General features: G+C 41.7%; 1 protein-coding gene across 9 annotated transcripts in view; it reads right to left on the bottom strand.

Annotated features, from left to right (window-relative positions):
* Positions 1-448: 448 nt before the first annotated feature.
* HOXC6 (homeobox C6) overlaps positions 449-22,047 on the bottom strand; it is a 97,069-nt gene continuing 75,470 nt past the window's right edge. For 3 of the 9 annotated variants that reach the window (XR_012155697.1, XR_012155699.1, XR_012155700.1), the window contains exons 3-4: positions 2,710-3,332; positions 449-1,832 (exon numbers count right to left, since the gene is read on the bottom strand). The gene's annotated coding sequence lies outside the window, so the exon portion shown is untranslated. Of the gene's footprint in view, positions 1,833-2,709; positions 3,336-22,047 lie in introns of all 9 variants that reach the window. The other 6 variants (XR_012155702.1, XR_012155701.1, XR_012155696.1 and 3 more) reach the window with 4 other exon arrangements.

Here is a 22,047-nt window from a genome sequence, read left to right as displayed (position 1 = left end):
AGACTTTACATTTCAACTTAAAAAATGAACCACGACTTGTCCAGCTCCTGCCCTGAACTCTGTGCGGCAGAAAGTGGATCTGCACACTGCTTTTCTTACTAAAAGAGGAGACCCATTGTGGGTGCCCCGCTGAAAATCTCAGACTAAATGTACCTTTCTACAAATGCCTGCAAAGCAGAGGAGAGAACCTTCCGTCCTGAGGAATGGGTGAGTTTCAAGGGAAGGCAGGGGCCATTATAAAAAAGTGCACAAGCAGGCAGGGCTCCGGAGCTGCATACTAACTGGGAGATGAAAAGGTCTGGGGGCCTACTGAAGTAAGTGCTGTCTCAGTGATTAATGGGGGTGAGAGAAGGGTGAAGCCCAACCCCTAGTAAACTACAAGATGGCAAAGTGATTTTAAGAACAACAGAGCAGTGTTCCTGGAGAAAACCAACCCAGACGAGCCAAGAAAACCGCCCAGCACTGTTTTTAAAAGGCCTCTTTATTTTGAATACCACAACAATACAGTAAACTATGCCAAGAGCCAACTGATCTCTCTTAAAAAGAAAAAAAAATGTGTAAATTACAGTGAGAAGCTAACTTATTGCAGGGTCAAATTTTGAGTGGGTTCAAACATGTTTACATCTACATTTGCTTATCAAACAATAACCCACTGGCTAATAGAAGTGCCGCAGCTATGTTCTTTCCAGGTAGGGGGAATGTGAGGGGTTAAAGGAAAAACCACCCTCATGAGAAAATCTCTGGCTGCCTAATTTGAAGCACCTTAAAGGGGCCTAATTTGCAGAGGATGGGAGCTCAACCCTTTCTGAAAATCAGACTCCTTTTAAGATACGCCCCCCAGAAAGTGAGGTAGATAAAATCAAGAGTTGTTTTTCAAAAAATGTTGCCCTAGGCTTGGAGGAAGTTTAAGGATTGTAAGGATATTTAAAGGGTAGCTATTGACACCTTTGTACCTGACAAAGTCACTGGTAAGCAGCTGAGTAAAATCAACTTTAATAAAATACATGGAGCGAGTTATAAGCTCACACAGAACTTGTCCTGTTATTGGCTGGGTTATATGCACACACCAGTTCCTAGATGCCTTATGCACAGATCTCTGTACAGTTTAATAAGCAGGAGGTAATTGGGAATAGAGGGGGTGAGGAAATCAAAGGATACTGTTGGTTACACTTAGAGGTTTTTTCTATTTTGTTTTGGTTTTTGTTTTTTAATGACATAATAGGACTCTAGCAATTTTCCCAGCTTGGTTTCCGTGGCAGAGAGCCCTCACAGATGCACAAGAACTGCAGTTCCGGAGAACTTCCCTGAAGTGCAGGATGTGTGTTTAAGTCTGTTTAAGTGAGATGGGGGTTACAGGGCCCCAAGGTAGCACTGACTGGGAATTTGAGCAGCACAGCTGTAGTCCAAGTTTATAGCGTAGCTGTGGCTGAAGAGTGAGCTGGCCCCAGGCATGTTTTCCAGGTAATTTTCTCACTCCAGCTCCTTTGCAGATTAGGGGGATTCGTAATGACACTTCCCTTGCAGAGACAGAGGAGGATCCAACTTCCAGGACAGCTGCACAAGGGCTGTCAGAGACGGGCTGTCAACCCACACATCTCTTTGGGCCTTGATGTAGGACTGGCGCCTGGGCACATCCTACCCACCCAGCTGCTAGGGGACAGGTTCTCAGTTCCCTCTCTTCTGTTGTCCTTCATCCTTCGAATCTGGAACCAGAGCTTGAGGTTGAGCAGCTGAGCCAATCTCACGCTCCACTGTCAGCAGGGATACCTGATAACATGGAATTCTTTCTCCAGCTGGGCATTGGTATAAAGCGTGCTGGCCTCAGCAGGGACCTAGAAAATAAAAGGCCACACCATCTCATCCACTCCTGCCCTTGCAGCAGCCTCCCCTCCCCCCCGCCCATCCCACACACCGTACAGCATCTGAACTTTGAAGCAGTTGACAGTAACATAACTGCAAGCAATAAACTGGCTGCAATCATTTGAAATGTCCCGTTAGTGGACAGACAATATCCAAACTCAGCTAAAAGTCTGGATTTTTAACAAGCTCCAATAGAACCTGTGCAGACAATTTCAAAGTATTGTTATTACCCAAAGTTGTGATATATGCTGGTTTTCTTTCTTTCTTTCTTTCTTTCTTTCTTTCTTTCTTTCTTTCTTTCTTTCTTTCTTTCTTTCTTTCTTTCTTTCTTTCTTTCTTTCTTTCTTTCTTTCTAATTTAATCTCTCTCGGTCTAGGTAACTTTACATCAATCTTTTTATCCATGTCATTTTACATATATCTTTCTTTCTTTCTCTCTTTTCATATGTCTGCCTAGGTAATTTTATATCCATCCATCCTACCATCCCCTCTACCCCTCCATCTATCCTTCTCTCTGTGTCTGTTTTGTTGGTCTCTCAATGAACAAATAAACAAAGTTGCATCAGAATGCAATGGACAAGAAATTAGGACAAGAAAGTATGCAGAATTTATGATTATTGGATTAAAATTCGTTTCTAGCACCGGGCATTGTTTTCATAACCTTGTGAGAACAAACATCAACCACGCAGGGCAAAATTCTCTGGAGTAAGTCATGAGTATCTATACAGTTGTTTAAAATTCTATCAAAGGGCTATTGGTGACCACTCATTTGGAGTTGCTAAGAAACCCATTGCCTCTACAATGCACACACTGTAAAAAGAAAGCTTTATTGGGATCAGATGGAACATACCTGCGGGAAGTAGTTGTGTTTTTTTTTTGCTTGGAGTTGTGTCCTGTTTGGGGGTGAGCTCTGCTGGTACCATCATTGTTCGGATTGGACATTGGTCCAGAAAGCTTCTGCTCTGAATGCCTTTTTGGGGAGGCCACATGGAATGGCTGATGAGACAACTGGAACCTTGAGGGCTAGTTGTGAGATATGATCATCCATGTGCCCCAGAGTCCTGTTGAAGCCCTGCAAGGCAAGTCTGTGGCTTGTTGACAAAGTTGTGGATGTTTCTGGCTTCAGGCAGCAGTGAGGCTGGTGTACCTTTAGAGATGGGAGAGGCTGCTGACTGACACCCCATGCTAATGGGACCTTAGGAAAGACAGCCTCCAAAAGTCTATGGTCTTGGGCAGCTTTTTGCATCTCCAGTTTCTTCTCGCTGCTGGGGTGGGGAAGAAAGGGGACTGGATATCTTTAACTCAATACAGGAGAGGGACTCAGTGGATCACAGTCATGGGCAGATCTCCAATGGCTTCTTCTGAGGAAAATTCCACCAGAGTTAGAACTCAAGAGCAAACGTTCTAAACCAACATACCCAGGTCACTTAAGAACATCTCTCACCAGCCATCCTGCGCATAAAGGGCCCAAACCTGCTGATAAAAAATAAAATTAATTTAAATTTCAAAAAAACAGCCTACAATTACTTGAGGATTCAAACAATGATGTCCTCTGGCTTTGCACCTTTTTGATCACCTCCATGATTGGTGGTGTGTGTGTGTGTGTGAGAGAGAGAGAGAGAGAGAGAGAGAGAGAGAAGCCTTGCCCTGGGGACAGCAGATCTTAAATCTTGTTTAACACACAACAGATTATCTCGGGTGCTTAGGTGGCATGATGGAGGCAGTCATGGTGCAATGTAGGTCTTTATTTGAAATAAGCTATTGATGCATGTGCTGGGTGTAATGGCTTGTTTCATGTAAACATCATAACGTTTGCAGAAGAAATGCTTGGCCCCTGGTCAGTGCAATGTGTGTTTATAATCGCATCTTTATTTTTAGTAGTTTATGGAGATTAACCGTAGACGTTTTCCAGTGTCTTCCCCTGTCCTCGCTCCTCTTAGGGCAAAGTCCGGGAGTTTTGCAGTCGGGAGTTCTTGTTTAAAGCCCAACGATTTTCTTTGGGAAGAGACAAGCAAGGACTATTGGCAAATCCGCTAGCTTATACAGGCAATGACAGGCATACAAAAGAGCCCTGGAAGATAAATCGAAATTAGCAACTACAAGGAATAATTATAATTATAATTGTTGTTGTCTCGGAGTCTCATTAAAGGCGTTTCAAAGACACCTCCTGTTCTAACCTCAGTTGCAAGCCCCATCCCGGAAAGGGCAGGAGATGGACGGGTGTGGTCCCTGCGACTCTCCCATAGAGTCTCCCATAGAGTCTCTCCTGGCGCTAAAGAGGCCAAGGAAAGTTTTGCCATTAACTTCATCGGGGCCATGATTTCTCTGCCTTCGCGGCATCTCGGTTGTAACTTTGGAGGAGACCCTCCGCTAAAGTACATGTGTCCCAGCCAGTGATCGACCCCTTCCATCGTTAACTGTGTGCCTAGAACAGACCAACCAATCTCAACTAACAAAGCAGCCCGGATGGTAAAATCAACCGAGAGAGGCTGTTTGGGTTATTTATGACTGGAAATCCCCCACAAATCTCGTTTGTTTTAAATGGATCAGACGTTTAGTGTCAGATCTCTGTATGACGGGGGAAGAGGCTGTAGTTAAAATGCCAGATACAATTACAAACAAGTTGATTGGGGCTGCTAAGGATGCGGATTCTAGCTATTCCCTCTCTCTCTCTCTTCAGGGTCCTGCAAACTTTCCTGAACATACACCACACCTTTTCAATGTTGCCAGTTTAATTTGCCCCTTGTTTCAGAAAGGAACAGGATAAAGATCTTCTGTTTTTCTCTCCCTTGTATGGTGGAAGACTTCCAAAGGATCAGAAATATCGCTCGCTCTCTCTCTCTCTCTCTCTCTCTCTCTCTCTCTCACGCTCTCTCATATGTCCCGAGAGAAAATGTCAATGCCCAGGTTGAGTGGAAAGAACACGTGGGATTGCTGTCCTGTTTACAAAGCGATCTCACTCTGTTCAGCATTTTGCACCCCAGCCCCCACCACAAAGTGGACTGGGAAATGTATCCGGTGTGTAACTTTTCCTTCTTTCCACCCAGCAAAAGTTCAAGACGAAAGTCTCTCTGGTCTGTTTGTTTGCATGTGATGTAATATCACTTGCTGATGCTGCTTGAGTACTGTGCACCTATATACAGGCGGTGTCCCCCTATATATATATTAAAGTCTTAAATACGGCGGGAGTGTTGTATAGAAACATAAGCGCAAAAACAAAATCCCGCAAAGTAAAGAATGGCTGAAGTCAGGCCAAATTCTGCCCTCACATATACAGGCAGAAATAGGCCTCGGACTAGATGAGGGGGGGCTCGAACCTAGGCAGGGTCTAGTGTTTCAATTCGTAGGAAAGTCAGGGGGAGTCGAAAGCACTCAGGCCTTTGCGGGACGAAGCCTTAGGAACACTCACCTGGGCGCAAATTTAAATTGCGCTGCGAAGTATCTAGCGTGCTAGGCAGGGGGATGTAATGAGCCCTTAGATTTTTGACTGAGCCACGACCAAACTGAAAGCAAACTCCAATAAATAAATAAAAATTAATCAACATCAACCATTAACTAGGTCAGCCCTACAGAAATGGCAAGTGTGTGCGGTGTGGAAATCCGATAGCCTTCAGATGGGGGTATTTAAAGGGGGAAATAAAAGTGGGGGAGGTGGATTGGCTGGGAGAATAGCCAGAGTAGTGAGTGCAGTTCAGATTACCCGTTCAAAAGACATCCCAGTCGCATCTAAACGATTCCGGATTTGTAAGGACCCTGTGTTTATTGAAAACATATTTACACTGCAGCATATCCTTGTGATTCCTCGGCTTCTGGTATATTTCATTAGCTGCTTAAAGTTTCATTTAAATCCGGCTGATTTACACGACACTGAGCTAAATTTAGTCTTTGAGCCCTGGGGTGTAAATCTGTTGAAGTCACTGGAGTTACACTAGCGATGAATTTGACCTAGCAACTCTCTGTCTTTCTCTTCAGACACCATCAGTTAAAACATACTAAGTTAATGTGTTTTATTGTGATTTGTTTATTTAATTATCTACCTCCAGACTAGCTATACAGTTTAAGGAACTGATCAATGTATCCACCACCATTATGGATTCCTTACAAATTTATTATTAAGAATATTTGCATTTCTGGTGTTTGCACTATGGAGAGTTTAACTAAACCGTCTCTGGCTGGATAATTGTTAAAGAAACATAGCTCATTCACTTTTTTTAATCCCGGGTTAAAACATGTCTACTTTAAGAAAAATCATTCCGTTTTGATTCTATTACATTATATTTAACTCTATTTTTCAAGACTCCTATCTGAGCTTGTTTTGAAGACAGGGCAGTCCAAAGGTAAGAGATAGGCATGAATTATTTATCAGAAGTGAATATAATTATGGTTTGGGTCAAAGTAAGGGATTAATTTAACAGATGAAGAAAGTCAAGTTGAGCATCAAATATTTTAAAAATAAATCCTGAAAATTAATTTCTGTAGAAATCCAGATTCAACCTCTTTGCTAAAGATTTAGCTGAGGCAAATTAAAAATATTGAAATCGCGTTAATGCTTAGTTATTTTTTCCAGTAATAAAACTTCACCTGAATAGGACTGATGTTATCAATAAGCAGGAGAAGTTAGCCTAGTCTGGGTTGTTCATTTATATATCATTGAAAATATTTCTATCACCTTTCTAGTGATTCTTCCACAGCTTTGACAGATTAAGCTAGTCACTAAAAACGTTTTAGAAAAGTACAACCATATAAAATTGCTTCCAAATGGCTTTGAGTAAAATGAAGATATATATGATATATAGTGTATATCTAGCCTTTCTGCATAGTCTCTGACTATATATATACATACAACCAGGCATATACATCTGGATATATAGAGATATATACAGTCTCTACCCCATACATACCTCTGTATATAGCCTGTGATTATGTGCACACACAAAACATACACAAAAGCACACATACACATCTAGATATATGGACATAAACATACATAATCTATGCTAGGTATATAAAAACTCTTTATATGTAGTCTATGATTATAAATAAACACAATCATACAAGTTCACTCACATATATCTAGATATAGAGACATAAATATATGTGATCTATATTATATATAGCTGCTATGTAGTGTATACACCCAAATACATCTAGATACATAAGAGTCATACATATATATAGTCTATACTATATATAATTTCTCTCTATACACACACAACACGATCACCCATACCCATCTAGATATACAGAGACAGATGAAGGGGATAGTTAGAAATACCAAACAGTTCATGCACCTGGCTGGCTCTATTTTTAAACGTTTTTAGATAAAGCCCCTCATTTCCTTGAAGCATAAATTAAGAAAAAGCGATTAGCTCTCTATAAAATTTGCATCTTATTAGTATTACCACAAGGGTTATTTTACAGGCAAATGTTCAAAGTACAAACAAATTTCGATATAGAAAAATAACGTTTCCGCTGCAAATATCAAGGGGGGTGGTGGTAGAAAGAGGTGCTTTATAAAAGGGGATTGGGTGTCCCTTTGTTCCCTCCCCTCTTTTTGGTGTGTGTGGGGGATAAGGAGCATTGGAAGGCAGGTCACGTTGTGTAATCTATGGTTGATGTGTCTGCAGGAGTTTAAGACCTCGATGCATTTAATAAATTATTTTACTTGTTTTAAACCAAGGGGGAGGGGGAGAAGGAAGAAGAGGGGATTTGCTGTTGTTGTTAACTGATAGTAATTCCTCTGAAATAAAGAGATACAGGGCTCTCAGGCTAATCACACCCAGATTAACGCACTAACCCCCATCACAGTCCAGATTAGTAACAATTCCTCCTCCACCCCCCCCCCCCAAAAAAAGGGTTGGAAATCTCATTCTCACACAGACATGATGCCATAACTTCTACAGTGAGTGTGTGTGTGTGTGTGTGTGCATCTAAAAGCAATAAGAGCCTTTTGTCTGAACATCATTGCAAAGCCAACACGACCTGCATGGGAAGTCTGCTACTTTTGATTGGGCACAGATCCCAATTTAAAAAAAGAAAAGAAAAGAAAAGAAAGATATGTGCGGGTATTCTTCTTTTTAAAGTTGGGATCTGTCACAGGTTCAGACTTCCCATGCAGATCGTATTGGCTTTGCAATGATATTCAGGCAAACACATAATGGTGTATAACACACACACACGCAAAACACTCCAGTCTCATTCTCAGTTATAAACCATTTTACACTTTAGAAGCCCAGCAGAGAGAGGGGGCGAGAGAGGGAGAGAAAAGAGGCATTTCCAATAGTCACACTTGTCAAGGGAGACCATCTTTTAGCCCTCAGCAGCAGCAAATCCATGTGAACTCTGGGTGAACCAAGATTGAGGCAATAAATCATCCTTACAAAAGCCTGCTGTTGGACGCGAGTGCCAGTCCCTTACCTTTAACGCTTTCACGGGCGAAGGAGAAAAAGCGAACAACAAAAGTTCAGATAATCTATGTGCAACCCAAACCGGGGGGGGGAGGGGGGATCTGGGGGCGAGAGAGGGTGGAAGAAAGAGGGAGGGGGAATCTGTCCATATAGGCGAAGCAAGTAGGGATTTTTCATAGCAAAGGTGGGGATGGCATTATGTCTATGGTGCAGATTATGATGGTGCAGTGGGGAGGAGGTGAAGGGGGGGGGGCTGTCAGCAGCAATATGTGAACAAACCCAGCGTCATGACAGCAAAGATGGGGAAGACACAAAAGCATTGATTAGTGGAAGGAAATAGGCACCATAATGGATCTCAGGGAAAAAAGTCTTTTTTGTGCAATGGAATCCATCGACTAACGGTGAAAGGAATTTACAAAAAAAAAAAATACCGTTTTGCTTGTGTGTTGGTCTCATAATTTGGCCCTTTCCACCATTAGGTTCCAGTGTGTGTTGCCTTAAAGGATCCATTTCTTTTCTGAAGCCCACCCCACCTTCTTGTTAATGAAGGACTTTTCTTTCTTGTTGAGAGAGAGATAGAGAGAGACTGGCCCAAGATAGATAGATAGATAGATAGATAGATAGATAGATAGATAGATAGATAGATAGATAGATAGATAGATAGATAGATAGTCTTTCTTTTCTTGGTCCAGTCTCCTCATTGACATTTCTTGATTTCACTCTCCCCCACATCACTGCGATTTCTTGTTTAATATGCACAGTAATTGGGGTGCCTGTACTTCTTTTAAAAGATCCTGATATATGATTTATGTCATTTATGCAAAAAAGGCAACCCCTTGTCTGAAATTAACACAGCGCTGGAAGGCTTTAAAAAAAAAGTTTAACACGCACACACACAAAAATCCATGGCTGACTAATCTAATATGACAAACTATATGATGGATATAGTTTATGTTAATTCACAATGCCCTTTCCTCCAGAATTTAACTGTAAGTTAATGTACACCGGAAACTCGAACTCTACACGGTCTGCTAATGGGTTTAGGTATTAGCTAGTTCTAACGATGCATACAAATGTACTTGTCTCTGTAGGCTGCCCTAAGATTTATGACTCTTTTGCCTTCTGTAGCTGTAAACAAGGAGGGGGAAGGAAAAAAAAAAAAACCTAGTCTCTGCATCACTTAGTACATCAAGGAGTCTTTTTAAAAGCCCGGGTTATAGGAGAGAGATTCCGACCAAGTCTGCAACTTTTCCTAAAATACTCGTGTTGTGGGTTGTATCTGTGTTATTTCTTTGCCCATGCCACAGTCAAGAGGACAGCGGCTGAACACACACACACACACACACACACGACTCTGTAGAAAGCTAAGCAGAGTTCCAACTCCTACAGCAAGATGATGAAGAATGATTGGATTCAGAGCCCAAGCAAAAGAGAGTGGGTGGGAAAAAAAGTTTCTTTTTGGGGGAAAGAGATGTTCCTCTCGCGCTGATGCAAACTCTAACAAAGGAACAATGAAGATACTGCGTCCCCTGAGTAGAGCTAAGAAGCTAACTTTGTATTATTTCCCCCCCTAGGTTCGGATTCGACTTTGTTGATTAAATTATTCTTGTGCCGGCCAAAAGAGTGCGTATTGCTTGGAAGAAGATGGTGAAATAAGAGGAAATGCTTGTTTTTAAAAGAGGACAATATTTATGATTGCTGTGCTAAAGGTATTTTTATATGATCGCTTTCTAGAGGAAAGGCCAGAAAGTGTGGTAATTTTTTTATGTGAATGTATTTTTAAAATATATTAAATCTCTAGTATTTTGGTGCAGGATTTGCTCTGGGGAGGGTTGTGTACAGTGAAGATTGCAAACTTATAGGAAAGTTACTGTTCTATATACTGTTCATCTGTAGAAGAAGATTTACTATTGGAAGAATAATTTTGACGCAAATACTTTGGGTTGAGGGAAATGAAGTTAGGACGGGTGCGGGGAAAATATGTATGTTAACTGTCAGATTTATTTGTGCAAGAAATAATTCTATTTTAATTAAGATTTTTTAAAAATACGCTTTCTCCTAAATGATGTGATTTAAGCATATAATTCATTAAACATACTGAATATTTTGTTGGCTAGACACTGTATTTCTGGATCTCTGCAGGCCAGTCCGTGTCTGAATGTTACCTTCGCTGTCGAGTACATATGTACAGTTTTACTAACATACTTTCCTGACCGTTAAGTTTATTTGTGTCACATAAAAGTCAGTCTGGATATTATTTTCTACCCAGTGAGGCCCCTACAATATATTTCAGTGAAAGGTGTTGGGGGGGGGGGGGGGAGAGGAGGGGAGTTAACTGAAGAATTGATGCACGTGAGCTTGAATTTAAAATATTGTTTAAGTTTCTACTTACTGTTATTGTTCTTATTATTGGTTTTTCCCTGAATGAACTTTGTGTTTTGGCAGAGTTATGGTGCTTGGAGGCATTTGAAAGGATATATTTCATCACCAGGGCTCTTAAATGTCAGAAAGCAATATATAAATTAGAAATCTGATCTTTGATATTATTGAATCGGAAAACATACCAAAATATTCCAGAATGGGGGTGTTTATTTTAAAATTTGATTAGCGTTGGCACACGCTACTCCTTGTATTCTTAGAATTAAAAAGCGAGGGGGCAGCTCATCTATTTATTTTCGTTTCGTTCCTCCTAGCAGTGGGTGATCAAAGGGTGGCTTTAACACTGAAATCGCCTCCGAGTTTTGGAATGACAGAGTGTCTTGCAAATTGCATTTTGAATGCAACCATAGAGTGATTTCTCTCTCTTTTTTTCTTCTGCATCACAATATCTGATTTCAGAATTTCAGTCAGGGAGTGATCACCAAATAAATTATTTTTGGAGCTTCCTAAATACACTTATTTTCCCCTTCTCAGATGTTGCAAACTTCCATTCGATTGCTCTTTAAACCACTTCTATTTTGTTATTTGAAGAAAAAAAAAAATTGGACCAGAAAAGAAAGTTGAGTCCTTCTAATGATTTGGAGGCACATGGTGTTGCTTAAAATGTTCGCTTTGAGATTCATAAAATATTTAAAGCCACAAGTCAACCCTCTCCTATTTATTGCAGTGTATAATTCAAAATTATCGTGTATTAATAAGCCAATAATGATAATCTCTATAGGAAAAGCATGGAGTTGTGCCGGTTTTATGGCTGCCCTTATCCTTTCTAATGACCTTTGGCTCAGCAGCGTAATAACTCACTACAGAATGAGCAATTGTCTGGAGAGCCTTAAATACCTCACAGTCTTCTCTGCACTCCGGACACTTCCAGCGAGGTAGAGTCTCTTGCTTCAGAGCATCCGGAGTAGAGAAGTCTCCCCTCTCCTCTCAAGGTCTGGACTACAGGGCAGGGGGGAACTCTGGACCAGAGGACACGAGTCTGTTGCCCTAAGGCACTTGATGGAACCCGGTGGGGCTCTCTCTGCTCACGTGATCCAGAATTCTCCGCTCAAAGCCTGGTTAATTTCACCTCCACTGCCTCCCACTTGGAAAGTAAATTCCTACACCACCACCAAAGATTATGTTAGTAAGTCATTCCTCTGCTCCTTGTAAAGGATGTGTAGGGATGAGTGCTGGGATCTTTGACGGTAAAAAAATAAAATAAAATAAAAATTGCATAGCTTGCTAATTCTGCTAATTTCTTTGCAAGAAATGAAGTGTATATTCTGCCAAGAAATCTCCTCCTTCACAGCCACTCGCCACTGATCAAAGTTTTGAAGCCGATGGAAACCGGTTTTCTCCCCTCCTTACGTGCTTGTGCTCATTAAAGACCCTTTTTCAATTCAATAAACGGTAGTGTTGTATTTGTTCGTGGGCCTATTTTCACAGCAAACTTGCGCCGTCACAGACTGTTATTGTTTTATTTCCATAAACAGATCTGATCTGATGCCCAATTTATTTCTTTTGGATGCATTTACCTTCTTTTAAATCCCCCCTGTGTCCCAGGAAATTATGATCCTGTGGGAGTTGTTTTCATGGGAATATAAAAGTCATTTGTTTATATTGGACAGTGGAGTGGGGTGTTTTTGTCCATGTATTTTACATAAAGATAACAAAAAAAAAAGGTGGCTAGTCGTCCCTCCCCCCACAGCAACACACTACATATGCCCTAAATATTCCCTAGAGGACCGGTTCTGAAGTTAAATCGAGGAGCCACCTTGTGATGTAAAATGATAAATGCCTTCAGTGCAGGATCTGAATGGGAGCCAAGCAGCAAGAAGTCATGGAGAGGATACATCAGTAACCAGCTTTGGCACAGAAGGAAAAAAGAAAGAAAAGAAAATGCACACTCAGCAAATTCGGTTTCCACGCACAAGGAGAATTACAAATGCCATTCTTTGATATGGTATGTTGCATGTTCCTTCCCACTTAGCCTTTGGAGGGGAAAATAACCAGTAGATCTCTCTCTCTCTCTCTCTCTCACACACACACACACACACACACACACACACACTCTTTCTCTGTCTCTCTCACACACACAAAGAACAACAACACATATCTATAGCATCCATGGCGTTTCTAAGACAGCTATGGAAACAGATGTGGGAAATCAACGAATCTCATCATACATACTGTATTGATCAGATTCCACTGAGGCAGGAAAATGTCAGGAAGCAATTTCTAAGGATCACCATATTCTGTTCCACTGAAGTTACTTTTAATCAAAGGGCACCGCGGCCCCTCTGCTATGGTCCCCATGGGGGAAATAATCGCTGTTGTTTGTTTAGCAGCTTCAAATATAGACAGCACAGTTTAAAAATCTTGCAGTGCTCCACATTTCACAGGACCCAGCAAACAGTTAATATCATCTGTAATTTGCAAACCCTTCCAGCTGCAAAACCCACGGGGCACTGTAACATTACAAAGTCTGCTGGTTGCTAATAATAGCGTGTTAATTTGCTAACTTCAGGCAGCCGCACCTTTTTGGTGACTCTCCTCAAGAAATTAGGAATACAACATTGAAGAGAAAACATTGATTCTGATTTATTGATAGCAAAGCAAATTCATTAGGTCTGGATCATGAAGCAGTTAAAGAAAATGGGTGAGGTAAAGCTTTTAAACTCCCAGCCAGTCAAAGGGTAATGAAAGGAAAGTGGTAGTCGGGGAAATTGTATTTCACTCTGTTATTTTACATACTAATTTTTTATCATCCAAGTTTACTGCATCCTTGGCTCCAGCTCTTAAAGAGATCAACGCTTGGCTGGGGACGCTACATTTGCTAAGTTATTTTGGTGTGTAACTTTCTAGTGCAGGCATTCTCGACCTCCTAGTATTTCTACTTTCCTTGTATTTCTTTTACTCTCCGCGCTCAGTCTGTAGGTGTATCGGGGAGGGGGTAAATGCTGTGACATGAATGTTAAAAATGTATCCTGCTTTCCAGGTATTTCATTTTTTCCCCATCCATTCTTTAGAACCCTGGATATTTTCTTAGCATGAGCTGACTTTGGGGGTCAAATGGCTTGAGGCATGCCTAGCTGAAATGTGTTTGCCAAGGCAATGTCACCTACCTGCTGCCTTAGCTCTCTAAGGATCTGATAAAACAAAGAACATAAGTGTGGGTTTACCCTTAAGTAGGTGTAAAACACTTAAGCTGGTGCTTAATTCTGATCGGGTGCTTGATCAATGAGATTTAAGCAAGTGCCTCAGCGCTTTGCCGAATCAAGGTCAATGATATTATTTTCACAGAAATGTCGGGTTCTATCCTGCAGCCACTGTTCAGCCAAACAGCCCAGTGATACCACCGCCTCGTGCCTCAGTTTCCCCTCCTATCCTCTTGTCTATTGAGACTGTAAACTGTTTGGAACGGTCTCTCACTGTGGATTTGTACCGTGCCCAGCACAACACCACCAGAAACAATATTAATAACAATAAATGTCTGCATGTCTTTTGTTTCACCATTCAACACGATGAACTCAATTAATTCACTTGTTCTTCCCCTCTGATTTCCAGACGATTCCAGCAAATACTGACTACATTAAAAACAACTCCCCCATCCATAAGTGAATAGAATATCTCGGACAAATGGTGTTTTGAGTGAGAGAAGGTGGGTGAAGTCATATCTTTTACTGGACCTACTTCTGTTGGTGGAAGAGACTCGCTTTGGGCTCCACGAAACCTGAAGATGAGCTCTGTGGAGCTGCAAAGCTTGTCTCTTTCACCAACAAAAGTTCGTCCAATAAAAGATATGACCTCCCGCACCTTGTCTCTCTCATATCCTGGGGCCTACACGGCTACAACACTGCAAACAAGCGGTGCCTTGTCCTGTAATAATTTGGGGGTGGGGGGGGGAAGAGATATTCTGGATTTTTTTTAACTTCAAGTAAAATAAGTCCAATTCTATACGAGCAGTCTTCAATACAGAATGGGAGTCGCTGGAAATCAGCATTGCTCTATTGGATTTATGTGGATTTACATTAGCTGAGGAATGCTGCCTTTCTCTTTCCTTAATCAAACCGGCTGCATAAGCACTTTTCAATCTAATGGTCCCAAACACCTGCAAAATATAAGGGGGTGAATCCTGGCACCATTGAAGTCAATGGCAAAATACTCCCACTGATTTCAATGGCTCCAGGGTTTCACCCCGAAATTACCACATCTTTGAAGAAGTGCATCAAAGAGGTTAATGGTAAATTTCAGTGAAAGGGCCCAGAGATCAAAGGTGTTGCCCCCAGTAGTCTGGATGTTTATACAGTTTTACGGTTTGGTTCAATCTCATTAGGATTTGGGTTAATTATTTTTCTCCCATGCACAGAGAACTGACCCCCTGCCTGGCTAGTGTGTCAGCCCATACAGGTAGTTTTGCTTTCAGGGTTCTTTTGACATAAATTCCATAGGAAAGGCATATGTCAGAAATGGAGCTTTATGGAAATGTATAGTTAGATGGTAACTTCAGTGTTAAACATTACTTTGAAATGGAGACAAAATTATTTACCTGCTTCCCACATTGCCTGCCTAAACTTACCACACACCTCCACACACAAACTCTCATCACTACACAAATACAATCACACACACACACACTCACACACTCATACCATAAGCATACACTCACCAGACACACACATCTAGACCATGCACACATACTCATGAACACACAAACACAAATATGCACACATATATCATAAGCAAATACACACATTCACATACTTACAAAACACATATGCTTACCCATATACATCGAACACAAATACACACACATACTCAAAACATTTGCAGACTCCAGCACAAACATTCATACCCGTGGACCATAAATAAATATACATCTCAAATATATATCTCAGAAAAGAATCTCAAAGTTGGAAAAGGTTCAGAAAAGAGCAACAAAATGATGAAGGGGTATGGAACAGCTTCCATAGGAGGAGAGGTTAATAAGACTGGGACTTTTCAGCTTGGAAAAGAGATGACTAAGGGGGGATATGATAGAGGTCTATAAAATCATGACTGGTGTGGAAAAAGTAAATAAGGAAGTGTTATTTACTCCTTATAACACAAGAACTAGGGGTCACCAAATTAAATTAATAGGCAGCAGGTTTAAAACAAACAAAAGGAAGTATTTCTTCATGCAACATACAGTCAACCTGTGGAACTCCTTGCCTGAGGAGGTTGTGAAGGCTAGGACTATAACAGGGTTAAAAAAAGAACTAGTTAAATTCATGGAAGATAGGTCCAGCAATGGCTATTGGTGTCCTTAGCCTGTATTTGCCAGAAGCTGGGAATGGGCGACAGGGGATGGATCACTTGATAATTCGCAAAAAGAAAAGAAGTACTTGTGGCAACTTAGAGACTAACCTGGTTAGTCTCTAAGGTGCCACAAGTACTCCTTTTCTTTTTGCAAATACAGACTAACACGGCTGTTACTCTGAAATCTGACACTTGATAATTATCTTTTCTGTTCACTCCCTCTGAAGCACATGGCATTGACTGCTGGCCGAAGACAGGATGCTGGGCTAGATGGACTTTTGGTCTGACCCAGTATTGCCATTCTTACGTTCTTACACACATACACCTCCCCACACATTTACATAAACCCATATACATATATATCTCACAGGCACACTCATACATAAACCAAACATAAACACACATATACACAAAAATATACATACATAACATATACAAACACCCACACAGACAGCAACATACCATACACACATATGCACCATACTCAAATACATATTCTATACTCAAAACATACACAAGTACCAAAACACACACATGCCCATACACAAACACACTGAGTCACCTATCTACCCCATATTATACACAACCACAGGTGTGTGCAGCTGCATTTAGACACTGATCTTGCGGTACTTAGATGAGCTTTTGCCCTGTAAGAGTTTGCAATAAAGGGTTCTACATGTAACAAAGAGGACACAGTTGTCTGGTTGTGAGGTGGGAAGCATCTAGGCAAGCTGTGTATGGGACAGGAAAATACCAATAGCCATTTCAATGTATTGATCTAGCACCTGAACCTGAGCCATTCCTAGCAACCTCCCTTTGACTTCAGTGGAGATGTCGTCACCTAAGCCAGGAGTGCAAATTTGCCTTCATGCAGGACCTACCACTTGATGCCAACCCTGAAGCCTGGAGGGCAAAATCTACCACCCCACAGCCCTGCCTCCTCACTGTACTTAGAGGCCTGTACTGCAGCCTCAGTCCCACCTCCCCCATCCTGAAGTGGTGAGCTCTGACACCAGTGGAAGTGGGCTTGTTTGGAAGCATGGAGCTTGCTCCGCTAGTGCATGACCTCTGGGTGCCCTTGTTTAATGTATTCAGCGGGACAAAGCCCCGGACTGGGGAAGAGCTCACCACAGCATCTCTGGCTCTTCCTAGGACAGTACTCATCTCATTCAAAGAGAAGAGTCCCTCCACCCCCACCCTCTCCTATCTAAGGGTGGGGTGGGGGAGAAGAGAGGCCTTGTTGAAACTTGAGATGATGAAGAAATTGTTTTTGGAAGAATGCCAGTAGTGAAGTTGCAACATTCAAGTGTCATCTTCGGCTGGCCCTCATTCAAGGCTTGTTTAAATTCAGACCTTTGGGTTAGGGCAGATCTGGCAGGACTAAAATAAAAAAAAAACCCATTTCACAGATCACCACTGACCAACAGGAAGCTATATCCTAAGCAGAACACCACTGTTTAGGGCCCCAGATTGAAGGGGTTCTTTCCATCTCCCAGGACTAAGTTCTGTATGATGCAAGCTTTTGAGAGTCATCTCCAACACATACACAGTCATACACAAAAACACAGGGGCTAAAGGGAAACATCTGACCATTATGCATGTTCATGCCTTTGAAATAAGCACCCCTTTGTTTGGTATACTTCAGCACATAGCTGAATCCAGGATCTGGCTGCTTGGATCTAATTCCTAGGGAGTTGCTCATGGAAAAGCTACATGTTACTCTTTTGGTGCTCAATAGATTGAAATCATGTCTAGAGTTAAAGGGGTAAGGTAACAGCCACCTATGACTCTTTATTCACAAGCAGTCACACTATACAAGGGAATTTCTTGTTTCTGAATAGGGAAATTACTTTCTTTCTTTCTTTCTTTCTTTCTTTCTTTCTTTCTTTCTTTCTTTCTTTCTTTCTTTCTTTCTTTCTTTCTTTCTTTCTTTCTTTCTTTCTTTCTTTCACAGATGGATATATATTTGGAGCCAAATCCTGCTCACAAATCCTGCTCACAAGAAGAGTAAACCTTGACTTCAATGGTTTTACTTGCCTAAGTAAAGCCAAGCTCTTGGCCCAGATGCGGACCCCCCATACAATCACAGAGTGCAGGAAACCTCTCCCCAGTCCCTACTGTATTATGTGCTGAGTGAAATGCCCAGTCAGGATAATTTCTGCAGCCACCAAGACAGAAGTCTGTTTATGAAAGGTTATTAAAGCAAACTTAATTTCTGAAGGTTAGCCATTTGTTTATAGTGTCGGAGTGATTAGACTTAAGGAACTCATCTCATCTTGTGCCTTCCAAATCAGTTTTATAGATTATCTTTGTTAGTTATTTGGACCGTACCTGCTCTGGAAGTCAATGTCCTCTTTATTTGATGGCATTGTAACAGAGAAAGCCTGGCAGATTTATGGGTATACGAAGTGTTCCGAAAAATAGACTAAATTAAGTATTCAAGCCATTGAACTGTAAATACAGAGATAGTATCATTTCGCTCTATCTGGGTGAGAAGAGAAAATTGGCAATGGGGTCCATTTTTTGCCAAGACCATATTATTATTTAAACAGCAGTGAATCATACAAATGAATGCAGCCCCCCCTTTCTTTTCTTTTCTTTTTGTTTGGGGGGGGGAGCATCCAGCAGATTTTTAATAGGAAAACAACTCTTTCTTCTGTTCTTTTGTGTGTGTATTTTAGCCCATATAGATGGCCATGCATTTTGCCTTTTCTCCGAAGATTTTAGATTTTAAGTGATTCCATCGTAGATTTCTCTACGCTCGCATTTCCCTTGGCTGCTTCTCGGAAGAAAGTGACCTGTCTTAAGTTAACTTTATGAGAGTAAAGTGCTCATAATGCGCATATAATCACTTTGCTCTTGAACGGGTAGGTGCAAACACTGGGATAGTTGCTTGTGTTTATTTTCTCAATAGAAGAACCCCAGCTAGATTTGAAGCTTTTATTATAATTATTATAAGGTCGGGTTGTTGGGTTGTTCCCCCCCCCCTCCCCTTTTCCAAGTATTTGAACAGAAACATCAGCTGTGAAATCTACAACAACTCTGTTCTTGTCCAGTTCGATTAATTTGAGGGGGGGGGGTCAGAGTCCTTGGAAGCACCAAGGTTAATAAAAGCACCAGGGTTAACCAAGATAAATATTGTATGCCTCGTAGGGTTTTAGCACTCCCACTAACCATATCAACCTCTCCCAGAGAGCAGGGTGTGCGTTCAGACGCTACGGATTCTAATTGTCGTGGTGACTGAGGCCACGAGTGCCTTGTTTACATGAATTGGGTATTTCTTTCTAACAGTCTTGCTTTATATATATATATATATATCGCGTACGGCTCACGCAAACTTGGAGAACTGCAATCGAACAGCAGAGCCTCGCGTTTACTGTTCAGCTTGGGGGTGTCAGCTTGCAAAGTGACACTTGCCAACAGTTCACCGGAGGACTCTGCTGAGCGCCCATAATTCTTTACAACCCTCTTGCAAGTCGTTATGAAAATCGCTCTCAGTTATCAGAATGAAAGAGAAGCGGTGATGGATACAGCGAAGCCGAAGAGCCCCATATGTTACAAGGAAATAAACGTGAAGAGACAGTGTTATTATTTTGTTTGTTGGTTACTTGTTGGGGCTTTTTCTAGATCTTCCAAAGGAACCTTTTGATAAGAAACAATGGAATTAAATTTGACTCCACAATCTCTTTCTCTCTCACTCTCTCTCTCTCACACACACACACACGCACGATTTAACCTAATAAGCCTGAGCTATCTCCAAGCCTTGCTCTCCAAACATGCCTGGCATATGCTAAAGCTTTAAAAGAGCGAGCAATAGAGACGGTTCTGCCATGCATACCAGCCACGGATTGACAGGATAGGGGCATAAAACAGCCACCGCCTTCCCCTATTAACCCCAAAGGCAAAACGCCTCGGATTCTTTTGGCCACATGGATTCTATTTACAAGGGTGGGGTTCGTCCCAGCTCTGCCAACAAAAGAGAGGGCTAGCCGAAGGAGGATGGATGGGTTAGGGAGGGTATCGACACAGCACGTTAAAGCTGTTTCATAACACGTCAGCCAGGGTTGCTCACCCCACAGAAACTAATGTGACTTTAGGTACCCACACCCGTCCCTCTCCCCTCCCCCTCCTCAAAATGCTCCTCTCCCCCTGGTAATGAAGGTCTGATCGAATCACAGGAGCACTTAATTTGCAAATATGGAAAGCAGGGAAAGAAGAAGGCAATCCCTTGCCAGAGTTAATCGCCATCCGCAGTGACCACGAAGGGCTGTTTTAGGGTAAAGATCTTAAAAGAAGCCATTTGATAAAAGGGTTAGCAATCAAATGGAAAGACTAAAACCAAAACAAACCAGCTCACCACCCCAAGAATAAAAGGTCGATAGATTGCAGGCCTAGAAGTTCTGTGATAAACAGTGATCCAAAGGGGGAAAGTGCGCTTTAAACCATCTGCTGCCAGGGCTATAAAACAGTTGGATTTACAGCTTGCCTCTGCCAGATACCCATGTGAAGTCTTTCAAGGAATTCCCTCTTTACAATGGTCAGGCCAAACCTTGGCTCTGTTCTGTGACACCCTCCGATGTACACGTACAAACACAAACACACACCCATAGACACAGGCATACACATGCACACTCCCAAACACACACACACATAGAGATAGACACATACACACAGCACATACCCAAAGTCCGGCACATAAACACTCCTAAACACCCAGAGGCACTCACAAACACACACACACACAGAGAGAGAGAGAGCAGAGAGAGAAAGAGAGAGAGAGAGATACACACAGCACATACCCAAAGTCCGGCACACAAACACTCCTAAACACCCAGAGGCACTCACAAACACACACAAACACAGAGAGAGAGAGAGAGAGAGAGAGAGAGAGAGAGAGAGAGAGAGAGAGAGAGAGAGAGATACACACAGCACATACACAAAGTCAGGAACACAAACACTCCTAAACACCCAGAGGCACTCACAAAAACACACAGACTCTCACACACAGACATATACACACAACACATACACAAATTCAGGCACACAAACATTCCAAAACACCCAGAGGCACTCACAAAAACACACAAACACACACACACACACACATAGATGCACACAGACATACACTCACACAAACACAGCAGACACGCAGGCACACGAATACACTCTGACAAGCACACACTTACACTGGAGGTTTATCTTCACAATAGTCTTTATGCTGCTGGTTCTAAGACTTTTCTACCCATATTAGGAAAAAAGTTTCTTCGTACCCAGAAAGATGGTTTCCAGATAGAGAGAAGAACTGTTTAGATTTAAAAAAAATTACAGGTCTTGATGTTTCGCGCCGGGGAGTATAAACACTTCGCAATGCTGTGTTTCTTCACGAGTGGAACGGACAGTAACAGCAAAGCCCGTGCAGCATTTTCTAAATCTCTGAAAATCCTTGGAGAGGAAAGGAAAGGTTAGGATGACCAGCATGGGGCCACTACATGTGTAGGTATCGGTCGATTTATGCCACCCAAGATGTATATAGTAAACTTGATATTAAAACATTCACTATAAAAAGGCAGATCGTCAAGGTAAAGAAGCCACTCAGTAGCATCAAGCCATTGCTATACAAATCACGGGTCATTTTCTTCCCATACAGCAATGCTAGTCCCACTTTTCCACCTGTGTTTCTCTCCCCTGAAAGCAGCTCTAGTTTTGTGAAAAGAGAGAGAATCAAAATCTGAAATAAACTACTTGAGAGGTTGTTGTTGTTTTTACAAATGGGGGGGGGGTTTACCTTCTCATTTGCCTTTTTTCCTTCACATCATCAGCATTTTTTTTTGTAATAAACATTTCCCTTATTAAATATGCCCATGAAGAAGTCAGGTCTCTTTAAAACCAAGTCCTTAAAATATTTAGCCCATTTCAGGCTCATGCCCCTTTTACAAAGCTATCTCGCTGTATATACACCCAGGGTCAGTTCTGTATACTGAATATATAAATATTGTTATCAAGAGCAAACTTTATACATTCAGTGCCCATAGAGGCCCATGCAAACGGCATTCTAGCACTGA

This window comes from Lepidochelys kempii, chromosome 20, assembly GCF_965140265.1.
Source record: "Lepidochelys kempii isolate rLepKem1 chromosome 20, rLepKem1.hap2, whole genome shotgun sequence".
NCBI classification, from domain to species: Eukaryota; Metazoa; Chordata; order Testudines; family Cheloniidae; genus Lepidochelys; species Lepidochelys kempii.
The sequence above is the reverse complement of the archived record's forward strand: the minus strand, read 5'-3'. Positions and strand labels throughout refer to the sequence as shown.